Source organism: Heloderma suspectum, chromosome 4 (assembly GCF_057233095.1).
Source record: "Heloderma suspectum isolate Gila_16-S chromosome 4, 16-S_ref, whole genome shotgun sequence".
Classification (NCBI taxonomy): domain Eukaryota; kingdom Metazoa; phylum Chordata; class Lepidosauria; order Squamata; family Helodermatidae; genus Heloderma; species Heloderma suspectum.
In genome coordinates this window covers 186,452,330-186,472,121 of record NC_139461.1, presented here as the reverse complement: position 1 = coordinate 186,472,121, position 19,792 = coordinate 186,452,330, and the positions used below count along the sequence as shown (strand labels likewise).

The 19,792-nt window shown below is 45.3% G+C and overlaps 1 pseudogene; it reads left to right on the top strand.

The window, feature by feature from the left end:
* Positions 1–10,577: 10,577 nt before the first annotated feature.
* LOC146347851 (arylacetamide deacetylase-like 4) lies at positions 10,578–19,456 on the top strand (annotated as a pseudogene).
* Positions 19,457–19,792: the final 336 nt, after the last annotated feature.

Here is a 19,792-nt window from a genome sequence, read left to right as displayed (position 1 = left end):
ATATTCGCATTTGTGAAAATGTGCATATTTGTATATGTGTGAATATGCACATTTGCAAAAATGTGCATTTTTGTGCATATGCAAATATGCACATTTTTGCAATCACCATTTTATTTTCCAAAAATGGCATCCACAGAGTTCATTGAGGCCAATGGGGTGAGCGTAGGCTGCTCACTGAGAGTGGGCAGGGGGTGAGTGGGGGCAGGTGCTTGGTGAGTGTTGCTTGGGGGTGTGGGCAGGGCAATTCCGCTGGATTCCTGGATGGAATCAGGCGCCCGCACCATCCCTAATTAGGGAGTATCTTAAATAGTCTTTGTGTGATGTGGAAAAACATGCCTGTTGACTACATGTCCTGGTTGTACATTAATTGGGATCATCTAAAAGACATCACCTTTTCTCGAGAGGTCTTGTCTGCCACTTTACCTGCTGGCAGACATACAACCTTTGCTTCAGGCTCCCAGCTTATCTTGGCAGTTTCTTTGTCCGTTGTTTTTCTCCACTGATCATCTGCATCTTGTTGTTCACATTCTCTGCTCAGCTTTGCATGTATACACACCTTGCTATTCCCAATTCTTCAGCCTTTCTTTTCCCTGGTAACACTGCATGTTTCTTCTAGTAACGTTTCCTTCATGTAGACCTCAGCAACTCATTCACCCAGAAAGTGGGCCATTATAAGATTTTACCTCACAAAATGGTACTCCTGGACACAGCTCACATGAGACATTAGAGATAAAGATTAGCCTGCTTTTTCTTCTGCCTGTGCCAGATAGTTGATTGTGAGGGAGAACATTTTAAATTATAAACTTACAGTGTTTGCACAGCGTGATGAAACACACAGAGATTCATGTAGCAGTGGGCCCCACCTTCTTAAGCATTCAGTGTTGTTCAACAGTATTTGGCAACAAGCTGATTAGCAAGAAACACAGAAAAAGCAAAGAATATTGAGGACATAGTGTAAAGGGACAGCAGGGGAACACTTAACCCAGGCTTATGGTCTTGGGAGACAGGAGGGCTAAATTTTACATCACATTTGAAGATGTTTGCTATATTTATTTCCAAGGAGCCCAAGGCGCCATATATAATCTCCTCTCCATTTTATCCTCACAACAGACCTGTGAGGTAGGTTAGGCTGAGAGTCAGTGACTGGCCTCAAGTCACTCAGTGAACTTCATGACTGAGTGGGACCTAGAACCCAGATCTCCCCAGTCCTACTCTAACACTCTAACCACTAAACCACACTGGCTTCAATGACATGGCATGGTAGCAGCAATGGAGTTCTGGATGCCACCATCTTCCTTCCAGAATACTTTAGGGAATTATATTACCATGAACATGCTGGCATTATTCCCAGAGACACTTTGGGAGGGAAGGATTGCAGTGGCCAGATCTCCAATGAGGTTGCCATACATCATCAGATGGTATGAAAGGTTAAAACTGGAAGGAAACGTAAGTGACACACACACACCCTGCCATTTAAATCCCCTTCCCCAAAACTATTTCAGGAGCTGAATCACACACACACACAGCCCAAATGACACCTAAATGCCCACCCTGAGTGCCACCATTTTGATCACCTGCATAATGTCAGTGTCCAGATTTTGTGAGAATTTGTGAGATTCACTGGAGCCAATCTATCTGCTTCAGCCATCCCTGAGTAGATGGGAGGTCACTGTAGGCCAGACCAGGGACTGAGCCAGAGGTCTGCACCAGTCAGGGAGCTGTCTACAGGGACTGGGTAGTGAGAGCTAGCAATTCTAATGTAGGGTTAGAACAGAACAAGGAGTATTCAGAACAGCAAGCTGCCAACCTGGACTCTTCTCTAATACATACACACACACACAGAGAGAGAGAGAGAGAGAACTTCTCCAGGAAAATCTTGGATCTGTAGTTTGAGAGTCAAAGAAATGTGTGTGCCCTTTGTGTGATGTGTTCTCTCAAGAACTACAGTTCACTTGGTTCCCTCATTCCTGCTGGCATTTTCTGTGCCTGGGCAGGAGGAGTCAACATAGTTACTAGAATCAGGAACCTTACTGTAGAGCAAGGTTCACAGTAATCAGGAACACTGAGATCCCAGGTGGGTGATCCAGATCCTTATAATTGTTGTATTGTTGTAATTGCTGTAATACAACAATTGTATTGTTGGGTCATCTAGGTTGCTGGGAGGGTTTACAAGCCCAAGAGCATGTGTGAGGAAACAAGTTAGTCATCTGGATTCCAGAATGTATAAACGAACTGATCTTAAATCCCAGAGTGAGGGAATGTATAGGGCTTTTGTCATTTGTGTGTAATTAATAAATATTAATACATGTCATAGTGCTTTGCCTGGCTATGAACTGGGCAGCCAGAATTTATGAGCTTAAACCAAGGACACCAATCAATCCTCTTTCCCCACACCCCCAAACAGACAAAGTGTTACGGCCCCTCTGAGGAGTCTTTTTCTGAGGAGGAACTTGGCTTACCTGAGCTTGAGGACTGTCCTTCTCCTGAGGATGTTCCAGAGGCAGCATCACAGGAAGATGGCAGATGTGCAGCTGAAAAGGAGGCAGTCCCCCCTGGAATGCCCGATTCTTCCTTCCCAGAATGACTCAGGCTCTGAGCCAGACGTAATGAGACCACACAGTCTTCAAGTGCAACACAGAATAAAATGTACACAGCAAATCCGGCCTCTCTGGAAAAGCACCCAGTTACAAGCAAGGAATTTAGTTCTGTGAGGTCTTCCTTTTACAGCCAGCTTTGCTGGAAAGGTCATTAATGAGTTGCAGCTGGGAGTTGGGCATAACCCGGCATAACCTGGCTGTGGCTGCAATATAAGCTGGGCGAGCAGGTTGAGCTTTTAATTGGAGACAACGTCTTTGTGTGGTTCTGGTGGTCGTGCGACTTCCAAGATCCTGACCTTCTGCCTTGGAAATTGGACCTCCTTGAGACCTTCAGATTGGATTGGACTTCTCTGCTTGCTTCACCTTGTCTGGATGCCACGTTCAGAACTTTGCCTGGAGTGACTTTTGGACTGCTTGACAAATGGCTTTTTGGACAAACTTCTTATCAGCCTGCTGTGAGTAGAGCAGCCTTGAAGAGGCCACTATCATTAATTAATGCTTCTGCTAGCAGGGCTCCCAGCCCAATTAAGTGGACGGTGTTGGAAAAGGCGTGCTGTCCTTTTGTGAGGGGAAGGTGGCCTATGTTGCAAGTTTACACTGGGCCCAGTAAAGAGCACCTGCTTGGGTACTGGAAGGAGAAGTAACTCATAATCTTCATGCTATGGCAGAGGAATGACTGGATGTATCCCTATTGCTGTTGTAGAGAACATGGGGTGTAGATAGATGAAGATACAGGTGTGGGCATCATTGAGGAAGGTCCAGGAAGGTCTGTCATACTCTCACTCCCATCATCCTGGCTCCAGGCCACACATGATTATTCACTTGCAGTCTACATATTCTGGTCTACTTTTTCCCCATTGCAAAACTGTGGGCACTACATTTCTGTGACTCCATCTCATGGCACTGTTGTAGCATTTAACACATGGACAAGGTCAATCACCACCACTTTGATGGCTTTTTAGCAGATAAGGTGGCATGTATATGTTTACAATTAATACATAAATGAACACATCGCATAAGCCTTTCGGGAAGAATTGTCATGGCAATTGCATGGGGAAAAGGCACATGATTACCTACAGATGGCTATGCAATTATCCCCACCCAAATTTCTTCTCAGATTGTACAGTTCCAAATTACCTGATCTTATTTCAAGAGCAGCACCTGTGGCTTAAGGATCCACCAATCTTCAATTTTTAAATACCTGGATGACAACACAGAACCAATTTGCTGGTTTTCAGTTTCCATTACCCACCACCGTCACCTTTTACAGGTTACCAATGAATTCCAGTACATATGTGCATCACAACACTAAAAAGAATCTATGCCCTCCTATGGAGATTTCTTTTTGTGTTGAGATCTGTGCACACTGGAAACCTCTAAGGAAAAACATGAATGGAAAATTACAATAAACAGTGCATGGGTCACTTCCAAAACACATTTTAGAAATTCCCCAACTTTAATTGGACAATGTGAGGCAGAATGAACCTATGGAATAGAATGGGCTAAAAATACTCATCCCTAACACAGCTGTGCCCATACCATTGTACAACAGTTCCATGAGATGAGCCCACAAAGGAACTACCACAATGCTGCAGTAATGGTAAAGGGCACCTAAGAGAGCAATTCTATGGGGATAAGTGGCTGCCCCCAAACTCGGAGGCAGCCGACTATCCAATGCACGGTGGGAGCACCATGGAGGGGATCTTCTCCTCCATGCCGTGGCCACCCTGCATTTGCGGATAGACAGCTGATTTTGGCTGTCTAACCGGGGTGCCTTGGAGCGTGGGGGGGAGGCCAGATGGCACATTGGCAGTGTCATAATGGTGCTTCCACAGTCCTCTCCCCTCCCCACCCCTGGGAACACCCTTTTTTGGCCACTCTGTGCTCCTCTTCTGAGCACGGAGCCAGGGACGAACCATGCCTCTTATGAGGTGGAAGCAGTATATGTGGGGGGAGCTGGATTTTTGGGAACCAAGCTCAGAGTGCTGGCTCTGAGCTTGGTTCCCAGAAACTGAAAAATCCTATGGCTGTCTAAGATGCTGTCTAGTGGCCATACGATTGTGCCTTATCATGCTGTTTTTAGAAACAAGCGGGCCTCCGTATCATGCCACAAGCAGAAAGTCTTTCTTTTAAAACCTTTGACTGTTTCACCTGTGTTGATAATGTTGTGGTGGTTATTTTGAGCTATGAAAAAGTAACCACAACTTCTTAAAATACGCTGGTTTTTGCAATTCATCTTGAACACATGGGCCCTTAGTTATAAACCTTACTCTACTCTCACCAGGCACTTTTCTCACTTTGTGGGTGTGAGTGTGTGTGGGTGTGGGTGTAACACAATCATGCAACGCACACAACAAAGAACACAGCACATTGACCACAAAGGGGCAGGGGACAGAACCGCTTTTGAAAACACCCCAAACTTTGCATGCTCCTCTTGCTCAATGGCACAAAGTATGCACAAGCTCTGCACTCCCATATATTTTCTCAATAAAGTATCTTCCATCCAATCCATCAAAGGCAAAGCATATTTTGTGAGCTTGGCTAGGGATGTACGAAAATTCCGCCACGGATCTCGGGGAGGCCGAATGCCAGCGCATTCGGCCCCCCGAAATCGGTGGCGGAACGGCCCACCATCCCCCGCCACCCCTGGGATGAGACTTACCTTGGGTGGATCTTCCTGCCGGTGGCGGCTCTGGCGGCGGCTCCAGCAGCGGCGCGGCCGGTCTTCTGACTGGCTGCCACTGCCACCATTTCCAGTTTAAAAAAAAAAAAACACCGTGATAGGCTACGTAAAGATTTACATAGCCTATCACGGCTAGGTTTTTTTAAAAAACGTGATAGGCTACGTAAATGTTTACGTAGCCTACCACAGCTGACTTTAAAAAAAAAAACACATGTGCATACGCAAATGGCGGCGGCCATGGCCGCCGCCATTTCCGTTCCTTATTTTGGCACATCTTAGTCTACGTAAACATTTACATAGACTAAGACGGTGAAAATAAGGGGAACGCAAATAGCGTAGACGCTACACTATTTGCGTTCCCCTTATTTTCGCCATCTTAGTCTACATAAATGTTTACGTAGACTAAGAAGTGCCAAAATAAGGAACGCAAATGGCGGCGGCCATTTGCGTACGCGCGTGTTTTTTTTGTTTGTTTTTTTAAGTCAGCCGTGATAGGCTACATAAACATTTACATAGGCTATCACAGCTGACTGCAGGGACGCAAACGGCGGCGGCTATGGCCGCTGCCATTTGCATCCCTGCTAGCCAGCGGCTGGATGTCCGGCCGCTGGCGGAGCCGGCCGGCGGCTCCACAGAATCGGAGCACAGTCGGCTGGGCAGGATTCCGGGGGGGGAGGAACGGAGCACCTCCCCCCAACCATAAACATAATTCACAAAAGCTACGTACCTTTCGTACATCCCTAAGCTTGGCATCAATTGAACAAAAAACAAAACAGCCCCCTAAACCTGTTCTTCATTCATTGTAACTCTCTAATTCCTGCACCTGTACTTCTGAAATGTTGAGGTTTCTTACCTGGGGGCACCTCTACCATGTGTGCTATTTTCATGCAAATCCTCCCAAAAAATAATGGGGGAGGGAGCAAATTGCTTTTCTCCCAAACTTGAAAGAGTCCCCTTCTCAGCCCTCCTGTGCCGCTCCTTACACCTATCTGTCTGACACTTGGCAGGCTTTATTTCTTCAGAAGGGGCAACTATGCCTGCAAATTTCTAAAAATTAAAATAAAATAAATTCTAAAAAGTTATAACCTTTATAAAAATTTCCTTTAAAAAAAACCTACTCAATTTTTAAAGGCTCTTTGTAAAATAAAATAAAATAAATCTATTTGTGTATAATTTGGTAGGCTTCATCCACTCAGCAAATTATGCCAGCAAACATCCAGTTCTGACAAAAAGTAAAATGTTATAGCCATTTTATTCATCTCCTCATGTAAGTCAATGGGGAGACATATGAAGCCTCAGATTTTCCAAAGTGAGGTTCTGATCGAGACCCAAGTCAAAGAGGATGTCCTCTGAACTGGCCTGAGCCAAACAGACCTGCTTTCCAAAGTGCCAGAGTGTGATCCAAACCAAAACTTTGTCTGTGTGTGCATATCCTTAATAAATTCACTGGCATCCAGAGCGAGGAAAAAGCTCACAATGCACTGGAAGAGAAGCTCTTCATCCTCTCCAGTAAGCCAGCACAAAGGAATGTGGGACCAACTAAACTTAGACACATGCATGCACAGTGCTCGAAAGTGGCCGGGGAGATAGGATGGGATTGCTGTCCCATTTCTTTTCAGGTTTCAGTCGGGCTTAACCATTCCATTTATTTTCCTCCCATGTCTCATGTCTGGCACTGCTCATTGCACCAAAATAACATTGCCATGATTCAGGCATTTCATAACAGACATACAAACAATAATACAACCTCAAAGGTAAGGGGACTTTGTTATCAATTAGTTAATAGCAAATGAGACAAAGAGAGGATAGAGGTATTAAATAATGGTTGAATTCCTATGGTTTCGAATAGGGATGCTGGAGAAATTCAAGATGGACTGAAGTGAGATAAGATTTCTAAGTATTTCTAAGATTTCTAAGAATCCGACCTGTGGAATCGCTGCAGAGCGACTCCCTCAGGCTGTGCAGAGTCCATGGAATTTAGGATGATTTTTTTACATTCCCGAAATTTACACGTATTTATTCGTAGGAAGAGACAGAAGTTTCTGCTGTGGAAAAGTTGAATGGAATGGGGGACAATACGCTAAATGTTACATACTGAGGTTAATTATGTAAATTCTTACAAAACCTCTTATGCAATTATTGTGTACTTTTCCACATGACGAAAAAAATATCCGCATCTGGCTGTGGGCGGACGATGGAACAAAACGCGCCTGACAATCCGCAAAACACAGACATAGCAAATTTTACACAGTCTGTACATCCCTAGTTTCAAACAGGGGTGTTGAACCACTTTCAGTCCAAGGGCCAAATTCAATTTCAAAGAAGTTCTTGGGGGCCACATTCTAGAGATGGGAGGAGCCAAAGGAAGCCGGGCCAAAATACCAAATATGTCAGCATATTGTAGCCAGTAACTAAGGCTTAGGAGAGGCATTTCAACCTTTTAGAATGGCGGGGGGGGCACCACTGCACAAAAGCTGGAAAACCAGCAAATGATTGGAGGAAGGGAGAACCACTTGGTCATGGGAGGAAGGGGTCACAGCCATCTCCATTGTCAGGAGCTGCCCCTTTTCAGCATGTAACTCCTTTTCTGAGGGAACTGCACTGGCTGCCTATTCGCTCCCGGGCCAGGTTTAAGGTATTAGTATTAGTGTGCAAAGTCCTAAACAACTTGGGACCAGGATACCTCAGAGACCACCTTCTCCCTTACCAACCTGCCCTGTCACTGAAGTCATCAGAGGGCAAGCTCCTGGTGGTTCCCCATAGGCCTACGGCCTGGTTGGAGTCTACCAGGAGAACAGCCTTAAGCATGGTGGCCCCTGTGGAACTCCTTGCCTTTGGAGGTCAGGCAGGCACCAACATTGTGTTGCTTTTGGCATCTCCTGAAGGCATTGTTATTCAAGAGGCCTTCCCTGAGTCACCGGCTTCAGTTTATTACGTTCAGAATCCATTCTTATTTATTTATTTTATTTATTATTAAATTTATTAATCGCCCATCTGGCTGGTCACCCAGCCACTCTGGGTGATGTACAACATACAATAAAAACAGTTTAAAACAATAAAATTCTACAATAAAAACATTTTCTAAAATACCCTAACCCACCCCAAATGCCTGCCTGAACAACAACGTTTTTAATGCATGACGGAAGCTCATTAAAGAGGGGGCATGACAGAGTTCCCTAGGGAGGGAGTTCCACAGAGTGGGAGCCACCACAGAAAAGGCCCTCTCCCTCGTCCCCACCAGTCTAGCTGTCCTGGCTGATGGGACAGAGAGAAGGCCATCCAAGGCTGATCTTGTTAAGCAGCCTGTCTGGTGCTGCTGGAGGCGCTCCTTAAGATAGGCTGGGCCGGAACCATATAGGGTTTTAAAGGTCAAAACCAACACCTTGAATTTGGCCCGGAAAACAACTGGTAACCAGTGCAACTCCTTCAGCACTGGAGTGATGTGATCTCGCCAGTGGCTGCCTTTAATCAGGCGAGCTGCCGCGTTCTGTACCAGCTGCAGCTTCCGAACCATCTTCAAGGGTAACCCCACGTAGAGCGCATTACAGTAGTCTAAACGAGAGGAGACCAGGGCATGTACTACCGATGGGAGCAGATGATCGGGAAGGAAGGGGTGCAGCCGCCGTATCAGATGGAGTTGATACAGCGCTGTCCATCTCACAGCTGACACCTGAGCCTCCATGGACAGCTGGGAGTCCAAAATGACCCCCAGGCTGCGGACCTGGTCTTTCAAGGGTAGCCGTACCCCATTCAACACCAGGTCAACATCCCCCAGCCTCCTCTTGTCTCCCACCAAAAGTACCTCGGTCTTGTCAGGGTTCAGCTTCAGCCTATTCCTCCCCATCCAGCCACTCACCGTCTCCAGACATTTGGACAGGGATTCTACAGCCAACCTTGGTGAAGATTTAAACGAGAGGTAGAGCTGCGTGTCATCCGCATATTGATGACACTGCACCCCAAACCTCCTGATGATAGCCCCCAGCGGCTTCACATAGATGTTAAATAGCATCGGGGAGAGGATGGAACCCTGTGGCACCCCACAAGTAAGTGGCCACGGGTCCGAAACCTCCTCTCCCAGTGCTACCCTCTGGTACCTGCCGGAGAGGAAGGACCGGAACCACCGCAATACAGTGTCCCCAATGCCCAACCCCTCCAGGCGGTCCAGGAGGATACCGTGGTCAACGGTATCGAAAGCCGCTGAGAGGTCGAGGAGAACAAGGAAGGAGCACTCACCCCTATCCAGAGCCCTCCTCATATCATCTACCAAGGCGACCAAGGTCGTTTCTGTCCCATGCCCAGGCCTGAAACCCAACTGAAATGGGTCTAGATAATCAGTTTCTTCCAAGTGTGCCTTCAACTGCACCGCCACCACCCGCTCAATCACCTTGCCCAAAAATGGCAGATTTGAGACTGGGCAAAAGTTGTTCAAAACTTGAGGATCCAAGGAGGGCTTCTTTAAGAGCGGTCTTATCACTGCCTCCTTGAGGGCTGATGGCATCACTCCCTCCTCAAGGGAGGCGTTCACCACCGCCTTGATCCCCTCACCCAGTCTCTCTCTGCAGCTCATAATGAGCCAAGATGGGCAAGGATCAAGTAAGCAGGTGGTCGGCCGTACCGATGAAAGCACCTTGTCCACTTCATCAGGAGGAAGAAGCTGGAACCGATCCCACAAAACCGGTTTGCCACAGGCCGCCTCTTGCTTGCTCACTAACTGTATCCACAGCGTGCAGAGTAACACACCTAATCTGTTTTAATTGTTTTAATTATGGGGTTTTATTCTTTTATCTTGCTGTTCACAGGTCTGAAATCTTTGATATGGAGCAGTATATATTGTAAATAAATAAAAACAAATAAACTTTGGGAACCCTGGAGGATTGTGACCCCAATAGGGCCAGATTTGCACTCCTGGAGTTATACTTTCACCCCAGTCCACTTGGTCCTGCATGCCTAGTAGGAACAGGATGTCCATTTCTGGGGACTATTAAACATACAGCTGAAGCGATTTGGATGGACCATGTGACAGTTTGAAGTGAACAGTCATCTGCTTGCTTGCTTTTTACCGTCATTGACTGGAGACCATTCTTACTTGTGACAGGCAACCAGGCAAATAGTTGTCTACAGGCCTGGATTGACTGCATGTTTCTATTACTGAATGCACTTAATGTTTGTGAAAGAGTAGGCTCAAAACTCAAAGGGATAAATAAATGGTCTTTATAGGGGCCAGTCTAAATCTGAGGTTGGAACAAGCAAGGAGAAGCATTTTGTTTTGTTCTTTTTAGATGAAGGTGATTTTGATAATGGTGTCGAGTTCTTTGTGGAGGTAATTTGCAAGTGGGTGATAGTGCTGAAATAACAGAGGGAGTTTAATAAGCACCTTCTGGATACAGACATAAAACCTGAGAAATGACAGAGACATGTAAGATGCAGCAGGTATGCAGGATGAATTGCCAATATTCTGGCCAGATTGCACTATTCAGCTGTGATCTGTGGCAAACTGCTCATTAACATGGCTTGATCATCAGATACATAGGCAACGCCTCCAATCCGCATAAAAACATTAATCACCGAGCCTTACTCATTCCTAGTTGTAGGAAGGCATACTGTGATTGACCTACATGGTGTCTGCCTGTTTTATACACTGTAGGTAGAAAGAAAACTTACTTATGGTTCTGTTTACTGGTTTAGAAGTTTTGCAAACAGCACTTGCCAAGACAGCAAACATTTAGCTCAGATCTTATTAACTGAGGGCAATGTCTTTTTTTTATAGACTGTTTGCATTTTGCATGCCTATCGCTATTCCTGTCTTGTTATTTGAATTTTGCCGATTTGTTTATGCATTCAGAAATATAGCCATTCCTCTGGGAAGCAGAGACCCTATAAAGCTCCGACTGTATCATTGGTTGACAATCTGGGTATTTCATCAGGTAAGTGGAGAAGACTTTCTTTCTTTCTTTCTTTCTTCCTTTCTTTCTTTCTTCCTTCCTTTCTTGGAGCCTTGTTACCACACTTGCTCAAAGATATGGGTATCCCACACGTCTGTACCTGCTTCCATGACCTTAAGAACAGTGGATGATCCGGGAGTTAGTCTGTTACTCAGTGAATGGCTTCTCTCTGTACCCCCCTGGCTCTCTTCCTGTTGGAAACCAGATTCCTATCCAGCCAGTCAAGCTGGCTGGCTCAGTATCTCATAAGGTAACCAAATTCATGGGCGTTAGCATGCCTAATGTAGGACCCCTGGGCCTAGCTAGTGAAGTGTCACTGGAAGATTTCTGGGAAGAAAAAGCGGAGCAGAGTTTCAGGTGCAGGTGCCATCCCACTTGGTCCTTGGAAGAAAGTAGTTGGTTAACACACTGCAAATGCCTTCCAGTCTGGGTGGAAGCAGGGTATGCTAGATTGCACCAGAAGACAGATCGGGTGGAGGAAACTTTAATGTCAGGCAGCTTGCTAAGCCAGTTTGTTGAATGAATGATCTTTTTCAAGGAACTGCCAGGCTGGGCTGAGTGTTGACGGTGCTTTAATATGTTGAGATGCTAATGTCTATTCAGGGTTTGGGGCTTTGGCTGTTTTTTAAAAACTTTTTTCTATGCCTTTTTATGTTGGTATTATCTCTTGAAATTGCATCATTATGCTGATAATATGATTGTTGAAATGCCCATTGATGTGCATTTATTTATTTATTTATTTGTGCAGCACTCTTTTCACTTTGCATACTGGGAGCTGCCTCAAACACAATGACCTGGATCATACATAATGGCAATCCCTGGGTAGTTTAACCCAGGAATTGCTGTTGTTAAGATGAAGCTGGGCAGTCGCTTGTCAGGGATGCTTTGACTTGGATTCCTGCACTGAGCAGGGGGTTGGACTCAATGGTCTTGTAGGCCCCTTTCAACCCTACTATTATATGATTCTATGATTCTAAGTGAGCACACTGTCTCCCATGCATTGAGTTAACCCAACAACAAACCATGGGCAATTAATTGTTGGGTTAATTCTGGATTGTTTAACCCCTAAACAACCCAGAGTTCTAGGTTTGGATGCCATGTTGTTGACTGGAAGTGGAAGTGATGAGCACATGGGAGGTAATGCACTCACTTGCTGCTTCTCACCCCCAACAACCCATGGTTTGTCGTTGCATGTGAATTAGGCCAATCTCTTTTGTGGAAAGGTGGCATATAGAAGTAATCTAAAATAAAACACTTGATGAAATTGAGGATCAAGTCACATGCCTGCTGATCTCCCAGCTGAGCCAAGATTGGGAATGCAACCTGCCTTGGATGAGGCCGCATGCACACACCCAGAAGACTCAGGCTCGTGGCTTCTGGATGCTCAAGTAGCCTCTTACTAGCTTCAGCTGATACGCTGGTTGTGTCCTTCCGTGAAGAAGGCAGACCCTTTAGTGCCAGGCTGAAAAAAGAGAAGCTGGGGGGGGGGTGTACGGGGGGGGCATGTTTGGGCTGAAAATCAAAACAGGCCAACATTCGGTGCAGCACTGGTATGAAGTTAGTGGGAAAAAATTCATTATATCCCTCGTAGGGGGGAGGATTCCGCTTTGAAGACAGTCACCACTGATCATTCTTTTTTTCTTTTTTGTTATTAGCACCTTATTAGATTTTTTCCCCTAATAGAATGCAAACCGTAAACCCTTCTCCCCACCGCCACCTCCTGCCCCCATTCCCTCCCTTTAGGTTCCTCCCTCCCTTCTTTATATCATCCTATATTTAAAGAGTTTCATGTATATAAGTAGATTCATTAAGCAAAAATTGGATAAATAAATAGTTACATTTTTAAAACAATTAAATAAATAAAATTAAAGGGTTGTGTCATGCACATCTCTGATCAATCTTAAAAAAATATTTTATGCACGAGAAAGCTTTTCCTTCAGTTGTGCAGTGAACTGAAAGCCTACATAAGTTGATATTTGTAACTTCATGTCCTCACTTCTGATCTACCACTGCCTTCCTCTTTCACTGTAAAACAGGGGGAGGTTTTCGAGAAATTAGGGATCTGCAGCCAAATTCAGTTTATTCGGTTTCTGATGAAATTCATACCGGCGGTAGGGAAGGAATCAAAGCTCTTCATCAGGGATTCGATCTTTGAACATGTGCCAGTCAGGATTTACCAGCCCAAAAGTCCATCTACTGGGCTAAGAAGAGGACTGCTCTTCCTACATGGAGGATGTGGAATGTTTGGAAACACAAGTAAGATATTTCATATCATTTTAACATTTTCTTTTAAAAGAATACATGGAAAGTGAAAGGAAAGAAGCAGCTCCCAGAATTAGGAATATCCAGCCTTGTCCTTGATAATCATGAAAAAAAGGTTCCTCCTGTGCAAGCACCAGGTCATTACTGACCCCTAGAGGGACGCTGCTTGCGCTGGCGTTTTCGTGGCAGACTATAGCGGGGTGGTTTGCCATTGCCTTCCCCAGTCGTGACTACCTTTCCCCCAGCAAGCTGGGTACTCATTTTACCGACCTTGGAAGGATGGAGGGCTGAGTCGACCTGAGCCGGCTACCCAAATCATGGGCTGGGTCCAATTCTGTCCATCCTCTAGTAGAACAGAGACCACTAGTGGAATGGATTTCTACTCCCCCATACAGCACCCTGTGTACTCCCCCAAATCTGCCCCACGGGGCTGGGGGTCCCTCTGGAGCAGAGTTAGGGTGCATATGGGGCAGACTATAGAGGGGAGGGGAGGATGGGGAGTCTTATTGTGCCTGTAGAAGTCCCGCTGTGTGAGCAGAGTTCCGCTTATGCGACAGTTGGATCCAAACACACGGGCCCAAACATTTGAGTTGAAGAAGCTGAAACTAATCAGCAGAGAGTGGAATACCTGAATAAACCATCAGCTGGGGAGCAGGTCCAGGTGGGCTCTGTCTCCCAAACCCAGTTTTGATACCTAATCTGTACAAGCAGACTTGGTGAGATGTTTTTGACTACAAGTCCCATATTCCCTGACCATTTGCCATGCTGGCTGGGGCTTATGGGAGTTGTATTACAAAACCTGGAGGGCACCGGGTTGCCTATCCCTGGGCTAGTTTATGAGTTTTGAGTCTTTCCCTCATATCACAGGACACCAAAAGATATATGGTGGCTCTCTGCCCTGCCTTGTGGACAGAATGAAATAACTGAAGTTTTAGGCATTCCTAAATCAATAAATTCAGGCATTCCTAAATCAATAAATAATCATCTGGTGTGGCCAATGTTCCCCCGTGAATGTTGCACTCACCAAATTTTGGACATTCATTCATTGTAACATATATCACTGAAATCTGACTCAGGCTGGATCTACACTTACTGCCTTTTTTCGCTTCTAATGAGGTTTCACTGCCTGCCTTTCACACTACGCAGTACCCGCCTCAAATTGGAATTGGAATTTCCCACTTCCGTGCTCCTGCTTTCAATACCCTAATATCCCGGTATTTCCCCTTAATGTGCTCTGATTTTCCACCTTTGCTACCGTATCCAGTCGCAGTCCCCTCCCCCGCCTGTCCAAAGATGGCGGTGTTTATATTTACCTCCTGTCCAATTACAGCTCTCAACGGCCCCATGTCTTCTTCCAGCTACTGATCGCATAGCTTCCTCAGCAGCCCCTGTTTCCTCAGCAACAAGCAAAGGGCTGGATGTGCGCGTGCTTGTCTGATCTCGGAAGCTAAGCGGGGTTGGCCCTGGTCAGTATTTGGATGGGCGACCGCCTGGGAATCAGGCTTCCTTCTCTGAGATTAAGTTTTACCCCCTCCTATCCCCCACTCCGGATGTGTGTTTTTTTAATTAAGGCATTATCCTCGCAGAATCGGGGCTTCTCCGCAATGTTTTTTTTTTTCTAATTCAGGCATGATCTTCAAAGATCATGCCTGAACTACTGACTGGGGCCAACTATGCTTAGCATCCGAGATCAGACAAGCGTGCGCAGGAAAACAACAGGAAAACAGCACAGCACTTGAGTGTGAACCGAGCTCGCGCATTCGATGAAGCACTGCAACGGGGAAAATGGGTGAGTGTGAATAATCACGTTTTAATGCGAGAGCGTTTAACCCGATGGGACACCGAATTCATTGCGATGGCGGGCGCAATGTAGATTGGCCCTCAGTTTCCCCTGCTGACCAAAATCAATTCCATTAAATTAAAAACAAAAAACCATGTAAAATAGCCCCAAATACTTTCTGAAACACAACAGTAATAATATCAATGAAACTTTTCCGGTGAGGAGCAACTTGACGTTTCAGGCAGTTTTGAACAATTCAGGTTTTTTTTTTTCTAGGAGCCTACGAACGGATATGCTGTTACCTTGCTCGAGAAACTGATTCAGTGGTTGTGTTTGTTAAGTAAGTGATTCTACTGATGTGTTTTATCTGCCCTGTTTTTATCTTTTTTCTATTCTGCACTATATGTTATATATTACTGCTGTTAGCTACCTTGAGCACTTTTTGATGGAAAGATGGGATATAAATACAACAAATTAATGAGGCTGCAATCCTATGGTCCCTGGAAGGCCATCCCAGTGGCCATAGGACATTTCAGAACTCCCCCTTCTAGGGCAGAAAGAGGTGTGACCTTGCAGAGGAACGTCCAACCTCACAAGTCCCCTCCCAGCCACCATGGAAACTTCTACAGCCTTTCCCTCTCCAACATAGGAGCTCTGATGTAGATAGGGACACAGGGGATATTCCATCAGCATGTGGGGGTGGATCAGAGGAAATATTCCCATATCCTTGGCATGCTCCTAGAACTGGGGAAAATGTACACTAGCCCTGGAGCTGGTGCATATAATTTTCCTCCCACTGCACCCAGTAGGAGGGAAATCATAAAAGTAAAGAAAAAATAATCTCCCTCCTCTCTCTGTTCCTCCTTTCTGGCATGAGTCCAGCAGGGCTCTAGATAAGGCATTCAGATCTACCCCACCCCACCCACCAGAAGGATTGCTCTGTAAGTGTACTTCAGATTCCTTCTCCAAACATTCTTGTTGCCAAATACATCCCTCCACTTCAAAAAGAAGTGTGTCTGCAAAGACATGCAATGGAGCACCCCAACATGACATTGATTGACATGGGTATTGCTGGAGTCAGTTATCGTAAGATCCATGGAGGCTAAACCCAACAGTGGAGGTATTCCTCAGTGCAGCATATACATCAACTATGTGCAGGACAATGTGTGTACTGCGGTTCTATAGAAGTGGGCACAGAATTCCTGTTCCTGAGAGTGATGGCTTTCATTTTTCTTTTGTAAAGCAAGTTTCTCACCCAGATGATTGTAAAGATGCCTGATGGTCAATGAGAGGATGTGCTGAGAAGGATTTTCAGTAGCCACAGAATGGAGCTTCAGTTCCCTATATAGTTCCTTGCACCTTCTCATGAATAACAGACGTAAAATAAATTCTACAAACTAATTTAAAAACCTAAAGACAAAAGACAGAAAATAAGAAAAAATATGAATATCTGCTATATTTGCATGGTGCGCACCTGTTCTTGGTGCCAAACTTGGGTCATTGGGTAATAAATTTTTATCATCATCATCATCACTTAGTGGTTATAAGGGCTGGATTCAGACTTAGTCATACTTTGAGTAGACCCATTGGAAATAATGGTACTTACACTAGACATGACTAGTTTAAGTCCCATTGATTGCACTGGGACCACTCTAAGTTTGAGGATCCAACCCCAAATGTGTACATCAGCTTTCAACAAATGTTCCAAAAGCAGCATATGGGTTTTTTTTTCAAAAATCAATACATTAAAAATCTATAAATATTAACTTTTTTAAAAGTCATAAAACACTAAGGTGGGAGGCAAAGGGCTTCATCACATGGAGCATTTATTTTGCGATTGAGATTGCTCCTTCACGGAAGTTTGTGGGCTGTTTACATGACGCCGTGACCCTGCCGTGACCCTCCTGCACTAAATGCCCTTTGTTCTGTTTTTAAATGGATCGCAGATAATGAGCTATCAAATTACCCCGTTGTGTTCCGTTTCAGTTTCCGACGTCAAAAAAGTTAAAGCGGCAAGAAGAGGAGCAAGGTCCATGAAAGATAATGGAAGACTCAGATATGGGGAGAAGGGGGGGAAGGAAGTGCATGTAAAGGGAGTCATTGGTGATCCTGCATTTAAAACGGAAGCAGAAAGCCCCGTTTTAAATGCAGGATTTGGGGCTGGTGTAGAAATGCCCAGCATCTAAATTCCAGCACCCTACAACTCAAAGGCCTGGCAACTAAGGTTCTTTTTCAGACATTTCTGAATGGACCAATGGTGAAGATCTCACAGATCTCCTTTGGAAGGGAATTCCATTAATTGCAGGGGGGGCGTGTTTCATTCATTCATCCAGCTCACAGTTTCCTACAAGCATGGCATTGGGATTTTTCCATCAGTGGTCCCAGCAGGGCATGGCCAGAAAGCACATGGCGCAGCCACCTTGCTGATGCTAACCAGGTCTGGCTCTGGTCAGTGCTTGGACGGGAGACTACTGGGGAACCCCACGTAGTCACCTTGAGCTCCACAATGGAAGAAAGATGGGATATAAATGTAATAATTAATTAATTAATTAATTAATGTTTTCCAGACTTCAGTGGCCCCAGGTGGCAGAGAGATGATGCTGCCCATTAGAAAGAGCCAAAGGAAGCACAACTGCTTAGCCGCGGAAAGCAGATTCAAGCCTAGTTCTCAGATGGGTGCATAAACTATATGACGTGGGAATCCCCACCCATGTCCATGATAATTTTGGCCTTTGGGCTGCTGCCATAATAACAGAAGAGCAGTTTGCTCATTATTTTCTGTATGGATCCATGCTCCTGCCCTATGGATCAGGCACTGAAGGAACCAAACAGATTAGGGGAGTAACAAGGGCCTTTGGGGGAATTACATTTAAAAAAAACACACACACACTGAGTGGGGAGGCAGAAGAAGTCTTCCCTGCCACAGGCAGGGCAATTATTGCACCCAAGAAAGCAGTGAAAGACCAAGACATTTGGGTATCAAATGGCATATCTTCCCTCGCCCTGCCTCAATGGTAAAAAAAAATAAGAACAAACTAAATAATTGACAAGTTGCTGCTCTTTAATCTGTTGCTGGAGGCCAGGCCACCCCTATCATTCAGCAGAGTGAAGAGGTCGCCTCAGGAAGCAGAAGCTGCAAGGCAGCAGCAAGGTGTCGGAAGAGAAAGCTGTGTGCCACGTGGCCTGCCACATACCCATTATCCTAGCCTGCTGCCTTCATGTCCAGTGGAGGAATACAAAACAAGGTTCACCTGCCAGCCTAGCTAGCTTTTGTATATGGAATGCAAGGGCGGCCATCTTGTTTTTTGGTTCAGACAGCAAAATGTCTTTTTGTCCCAACCTGCTTAATGGCCTGCTGAGCAGATTCCAACGTTTTGACAAAGTTAAGGAATCAATGCTTTGATTGTTTCAGGTTTCGGTTAGCTCCTGAGCACCAACATCCGGCCCAATTGTCAGATTGCCTCACCGCCACTATATACTTGATGCAGAATTCAAAAGAGCATGGAGTGGATCCTAACCGTGTTATCCTTGGCGGCGAAAGTAGTGGAGGACTGCTTTCTGCTGCCGTTTGCCGGGAACTGGTGAAAAGAATGCATCTCCCCAAAGTTCAAGCCCAGATCCTGTTGTACCCCTTCTTCCAGATGCTGAACTTTTCACTGCCAGCCCACCAGCAAAACCGTTTTGGTCCTGGCTTGTCCACCAAACAGTTAATAAAATTTGCTCTCAAGTTTCTAAATGAGAAAGTTGAGAACCTAGAAGGCCCTTTGAATAATGCCCATGTTCCTGAGGAGATGACAGCAAAATTCAAGAAATGGGTTAGTTCAGATCTCATCCCAGAAAAATTTAAAGCCAGAGGCTTTAAATTTAAACCCCATCGCCTGTTCCATTTTTGAAAGAACTATATGAAAAATTCAGACTGGATGATGAGACGCTGCTGTCGCCACTTGTAGATGAGGATGCCATTGTTCAAAAGCTCCCTCAGACATACCTTTTGACCTGTGGATATGACTCATTAAGAGATGATGGACTGCTGTATAAGAAACGACTAGAGGACAATGCTGTGCCTGTGACCTGGAACCATCAGCAGGATGGTTTCCATGGACTTATAATGTTTGTCGGCACTGGCTTGCTTGAATTTTCATGTACAAAAGAAGTCTTGGAAGACATAGTTCACTTCATAAAAGGGTTATGAAGTGGGGGCAAGTGGAGAGTCCTGAGTGTCCACTTCTGTATTTATCCATAGCTATGTTTGAACAATGTTCAGTGATTCTCTCATTTCCAGTGATGCCTTCACCATTCTTTGTTGGAAGCTTTGATTATACTTTGGGATCCAAAGACCTGTAAGGTTGTTTCTCCACATATCCTGGGATGGGTCTTTTGGGACTCCCCCTCCCTATATCCCCTGAATAGCCACACATAAAAGTGGAGGATGCCACCCCTAAACAGGCATTTGGGGTGGGTTAGGGTATTTTAGAAAATGTTTTTACTGTAGAATTTTATTGTTTTTAACTGTTTTATTATATACTTT